General features: G+C 40.6%; 1 pseudogene; it reads left to right on the plus strand.

Annotated features, from left to right (window-relative positions):
• Window positions 1-5,982: 5,982 nt before the first annotated feature.
• On the plus strand, window positions 5,983-6,415 carry LOC132682741 (mitochondrial intermembrane space import and assembly protein 40 pseudogene; annotated as a pseudogene).
• The last annotated feature ends 284 nt before the right edge of the window (window positions 6,416-6,699 follow it).

Here is a 6,699-nt window from a genome sequence, read left to right on the forward strand (position 1 = left end):
ATCTAGATATTTACCATTTTTATGTTCTTCATTCCTTCCTAAAGATGAATGTTCTTCATTCCTTCCTTCCATCTTAGGATCATTTCCCTTTTGTCTGAAAACTTCATTTAGCATTTCTTATTGGAGAGCCCCAGTAAAAAAATTAACTGATTTTTAATGTGCAAAAAGTATCTTTTAATTTGCATTGTTGAAAGATATTTTTGCTGGGAATATAATTCTGGGTTGACAATATTCTCTAGCATTTAAAAAATGTTGTTACTGTGAGCAATTATACATCAACAAATTGGATAACCAAAAAGAAATGGATAAATTCCTAGACACATACAATCTTCCAAAAGTGAATCAGAAAGAAAGAAAATCTCAACAGACCAATTAATAGTAATGAAACTGAATCAGTAATCAAAAAATCCCCAACAAACAAAAGTCCAGGACCAGAGAGATTCATAGATGAATTCTACCAAACATTTAAAGAAGAGATAATATCTATTCTCCTCAAAGGATTCCAAAAAATAGAAGATGAAAGAAAGCTCCCAAATACATTCTATGAGGCTAGCATTACCCTGATACCAAAACCAGTCAAAGACACTACAAATAAAGGAAACTACAGGCCAGTATCCCTGATGAACATACAAACAAAAATACTCAAAAAAATATCAGCAAATCACATTCAACAATACATTAAAAAGATCATTCACCACAATCAAGTGGGATTTATCCCTGGGGTGCAAGTATGATTCAACATTCATAAATCATTCACTGTGATGATATACCACTAACAAAATGAAAGGTTAAAATCATATGATCATCTCAACGGATGCAGAAAAAGCATTTGACAACATTCAACATCTGTTTATGACAAAACCTCTCAACAAAGTGAGTATACAGGGAACATACCTCACCATAATAAAGGGCATATATAACAAGCCCACAGCTAACATCTACTCAATGGTGGAAAACTGAAAACTCTTTCTGTAAGATCAGGAACAAAACAAGGATGTCCATTCTCACCATTTTCATTCAAGATAGTACTGGAGGTCCTAGCCACAGCAATTAGGCAAGAAAAAGAAATAAAAGTCATCTAAATTGGCAAGGAAGAAGTAAAATTTCCTATTTGCAGATGACATAATTCTATATATAGAAAACCCTAAAGATCCGACCCAAAACTGTTAGAATAAGTGGATTCAGCAAAGTTGCAGAATATAAAATCAATATACAAAAATACATTTCACTTCTATCAGAAAGAGAATTTTAAAAATCTGAATTACAGCTGGATCAAAAAGAATAAAATATCCAGAAATAAATATAATGAATAGGTGAAAACTGAAAAAATACATATCTATATTTCAGCATACTGAAAACTATAAGACACTGAAGAAAGAAATTGAAGACACAAATAAATGGAAAGATATTATGTGCTCATGGATTACAAGAACATTGTTAAAATGTACATAATATCCAAAGCAATTCCAATGGTACTTTTCACAAAAATAGAACAAACAATCCTAAAGTTTATAGGGGACAAAAAAGACCAAGAATAGCCATGGCAATCTTAAGAAAGAAGAACATAACTTGAATCATCACATTGCTGATTTCAAATTATATTACAACTCTGTAGTAATCAAAACAGTATGGTATTGGCATAAAAACAGACACATAGGGGCGCCTGGGTGGCGCAGTCGGTTAAGCGTCCGACTTCAGCCAGGTCACGATCTCGCGGTCCGTGAGTTCGAGCCCCGCGTCAGGCTCTGGGCTGATGGCTCGGAGCCTGGAGCCTGTTTCCGATTCTGTGTCTCCCTCTCTCTCTGCCCCTCCCCCGTTCATGCTCTGTCTCTCTCTGTCCCAAAAATAAAAAAAAAAAATAAATAAATAAATTAAAAAAAAACGTTGAAAAAAAAAAACAGACACATATATCAGTGGAACAGAAGAGACTCAGAAATAGATCTATACATATATGATCAAAGGCACCAAGAATATACAATGGGGAAAGGATAGTCTCCTCAGTAAAAGGTGTTGGAAAACCTGGACAGCCACATGCAAAACAGTGAAACTGAACCCTTATTTTACATCATATTCAAAAATCAACTAAAATGGATTAATTACACATAACACCTGAAAACACAAAACTAGAAGAAAACATGGGGGTAAACTCCTAACCAATGGTCTTGGTGATGATTTTTACAATTTGACACTAAAAGCAAATGCAACAAAGCAAAAAATAAACAAGTGGGACTATATCAAATTGAAAAGCTTCTGTAAAGATCAACAAAATGAAAGACAACCTACAGAATAGGAGAAACCATTTGCAAATCATATCTTTGATAAGGGGTCACTATCCAAAATATAGTTAAAAACTCATACAACTCACTAACAACTGCTGTACAACAAAAGATATGGAGACCATGCAGAGAACAGGCAAAAGTGATGAAAGCATGGTAAGGAAGGGAACTTCCCCCACCCCATCATGCTACGAACTGCAGAGGGGAGGGAGAGTATAGGGAGAACATGAGCAGATTCATCTGCCCTGCGGCATGGAAGAAAAGATGCAGTTTATTATTTTATTTTATTTTGGAGAGAGAAAAAGTATGTGAGTGGGGAGAGGGGTGGAGGGAGAGAGAGCTAGAATCTCAAGCAGGCTCTGCACTGAGTGTAGAGCCCAACGTAGGGCTCGATACCACGACCCTGGGATTGTGACCTGAGCAGAAATTGAGTTGGTTGCTCAACTGGCTGACACCCCCTAGTTGCCCTTTTAAACTGCCGCTGTTCTGGGATGCCTGGGTGGCTCATTCTGTTGAATGTCTGACTCTTGATTTCAGCTCAGGTCATGATCCCAGTGTTGTGGGATCAAGCCCCATGTTTGACCCCGTGTTGAATGTTGAGCCTGCTTGCGATTCTCTCTCTCTCTCTCTCTCTCTCTCTCTCTCTCTCTCTCTCCTCTGCTCCTCTCCCCCACTCATGCTGTCTCCCTCAAATTAAAAAAAAAAAGGCAACTAGAATATAAAGGAAGCCCTAGAACCCTGTAAAACAGCAAGGAAGCTGCTGGAACTCTCTCCAGGTCAGAGGTGCTGGTGAATGCCACAGTTTAGGCTCCCCCTCCACCATGATAGCACAGATGGAGAACTGTGCAGGTGCCATAGCATGCCTGTTGCCTCAGTGAGCACTGGGCCTATAGTTCACACCAGCCCTGGATGCTCTGGGGCACAGAAAAAAAAAAAAAAAGCTGTGGGGAAAAAAAAAAACTGGAATATAAAAGATCCAGCTCTGGGGCGTCTGGGTGGCTCAGTCGGTTAAGTGTACGATTTCAGCTCAGGTCACAATCTCACGGTCCGTGAGTTCGAGCCCCGCGTCGGGCTCTGGGCTGATGGCTCAGAGCCTGGAACCTGCTTCCGATTCTGTGTCTCCCTCTCTCTCTGCCCCTCCCCCGTTCATGCTCTGTCTCTCTCTGTCTCAAAAATAAATAAACGTTAAAAAAAATAAATAAATAAAAAATAAAAGATCCAGCCCTAGAACCCTGCAAAGTGATGGGAAAGCTGCTGGAACTCTCAGGGTCAGAAGGGATGGCTAATGCCACAGTTGTGTTCCTTTTCCACTTAGATAGTATGGACAGGAGCAGGGTCCAGGTATCCCAGCCAGCATCTCATCTCAGCGAGTCCTGGGTCCCTGGCCAAAACTAGCCCCAGCCATCCCACTGAGGCCACCCCAGCATACAGCACACTGGGATACCTCCTGTTAGCTTTCACTACCGCCATCATGACACAATGACACAGGCACAAATCACTTCAGAACACTCTAGGCCCATACAACTTTGACTTCAGATGGCTTGCTAGGGCACCCCTGGCACAGAGTGCTCTGAAAACCCTGGCTGATTCCTGCCTAGGCTCCAACCACCCCACCAGGGCACCCTTTGTGCAGAGAGTCCTGGGAAGCCCTCACTTGTATCTACTTCAGCTTCAGCTGTCCTCCCAGGGCATCCTCTGTATAGAGCACCCTGGGACCTCCTGGCCCATGTCCCACTTTGACTCTAGCCACCCCATCAGGGAACCCCCCCCCCCCACACACACACATGGAGAGCCTCAGGACACCCTGGCTTGCCCCCATTTTAGCTTTAGCTGTCCTGCCAGAGTAACCTTTGCATAGAGAGCCAAGGGACTGCACCAGCCCACACCTACTTCAGCCTTAGCTGTCCTGCTAGGGTGCCCTCTGTAGGGAGAACCTCAGGACCTCCTGACTTGCACCACTTCAGCTTCAGCTGTCCTGCCAAGGTACCCTCTGCACAGAGAGCCCTGGGACTGTCCCAGCCTATATCCACATCAGCTCTGGCCTTCCCACTAGGGCAGCCTCAGCATGGAGCACCCAAAGACTCCAGACAGACAGCTAGAATCACCAGGCATACATAGTCTACAGAGGGGACGACCATACTTCAAATTTAGGAGAAAGAGCTATTCCTTCAAGTTTAGGAAAAGCAGCTATTCTGCCTAATTCATAGAAACAAACATAAGAAAATCAAGCAAAATGAGACACTTTCCTTCAAGTTAGGAAAAGCAGCTATTCTACCTAATTCATAGAAACAAACAGAAAGTCAAGCAAAATGATACAGAGGAATATGCTCCAAACAAAAGAGCAAGACAAAAACCTCAGAAAAAGAACTAAATAAAACAGAGAAAAGTAATATGTCTGAATAAAGAGTTTAAAGTAATAATCATAAAGATGCTCACTGAACTATAGAGAAGAGTGGAAGAGCTCAGTGAGAACGTCAACAAAGAGAGAGAAAACATAAAAAAGAACCTATCAGGGATGAAGAATACAATAATTGAAATGAAAAACCCACTAGAAGGAATCAACAGTACATTAGCGATACAGAAGAATGGACCAGAGATCTGAAAGATAGGGTAATGGAAAGCATCCACATTGAACAATAAAAGAAGAAATAACTTTAAACAATTATCTGTCGGACAACATCAAATGAACAAATATTTGCACTATAGGGGTCTCACAAGGAGGCAGGGGGAACAGAAAACTTATTTAAAGAAATAATAGTTAACAAGTTCCCTAACCTGAGGAAGGAAATAGTAATCCTTGTTCAGGAAGCAAAGAGAATTGCAAACAAGATAAACCCAAAGATGTTAACACCATAACACATAATGATTAAAATATCAAAGGTTAAGGATAAAGAGAATTTTAAAGATAGTAAAAGAGAAGAAGTTACATACAAGGGAAACCCCATAAGGCTATCAGCTAATTTTTCAGCAGAAACTTGACAGGCCAAAAGGGAATGGCATGATATATTCAAAGTACTGAAAGAAAAAAAAAATCTACAACCAAAAATACTCTACTTGGCAAAGTCATCATTCAGAATTGAAAGATAGATAAAGAGTTTTCCAGACAAACAAATTTAAAGAAGCTCATCACCACTAACAAGAAGCGTTCTTTCAGTGGAAAAGAAAAGGCCATAATTAGAAATAAAGAAGTCGTGAACAAAAAGATGTAAAATATGACAACATATAAGTAAGACATGGTGGACAGGGGAGTAAAAAAGCAGTTCTTTCAGAATGTGTTAAAACTTAAGTGACCACCAACATAATATAGACTGCTATATACTTAAAATGTTATATATGGATCTCATGGCAACCACAAGCCCAAAACCTACAACAGATACACACAAGATAAGGAAAAAGAAAAGCAAGCATAATACTACAGAAAGCCATCAATCACAAGGAAAGAGAGCAAGAAGGAACAAAGAACTATAAAAACAAACAGAAAGTAACAAAATGACAATAAGTACATTCCTATCAATAATTACTTTAAATATAAATGGTCTAAATGCTCTAATCAAAAGACATGGGGGTGGTGGAATGGATTAAAAAAACAATAATCTATATGCTTCCTACAAGAGACTCATTTCAGAGGTCACAGCTGTGAGCCCTCCTCTGCTTGTGCTACCCCCACCACTATTGCTGGGAGGTCTGAGTGCCTGAGCTGCAAACCATGGCCTACTGCTGGCAGGAAGGGAAGGATCTAATTATATTTGTGACCAAAGAAGACCATGAAACTCCAGCAAAGCAGAGCTGGTGGCTGATGACCCCAATGATCCGTATGAAGAGCATGGATTGATCCTGCCAAATGGAGACATTAATTGGAACTGCCCATGTCTTCGGGGAATGGCCAGTGGCCCCTATGAGGAACAGTTCAAGTCAGGCTTTTCCTGCTTCTACCATAGCACAGAGGATGTCAAGGGGTCAGACTGTGTAGACCAGTTCTGGGTCCTGCAGGAATGTATGCAGAAATACCTGACCTCTATTCCCAGGAGGATGAGGAGGAGGTGGAGGTGGAGGAGGAAGAGGAAAAGTCAGCAGAACGTTTAGAAGAGACAGCTCCCACTGAGGCCACTGCAACCAAAGAAGAGGAGGGGTCAAACTAATAAAAGGACATAAGGCACTGGGCTCCAGTCCTTCTGCCTAGGAGTGATATGAACCTTTTGCAAAATGCCTTTTGGTCATTCTCTGAGAAACTGTCCTTCCCTCTGTTGTTCTGTGCATTATAATGTACAAAATAACTTATTTTGATGATCTTGATGGTCTTGGTCTTTTGACATATACACTGGAAAAACATGTATGTGTGTCTCACATAAACCTATCAGCAAATGTAGCTGTCACTTTTGAATTCTTTTCTCAGATTATCCTGAATTTTGTCACTTTGAAATAA

The sequence above is a fragment of the Panthera onca genome, chromosome C2, assembly GCF_046562875.1.
Source record: "Panthera onca isolate mPanOnc1 chromosome C2, mPanOnc1 haplotype 2, whole genome shotgun sequence".
NCBI lineage: Eukaryota > Metazoa > Chordata > Mammalia > Carnivora > Felidae > Panthera > Panthera onca.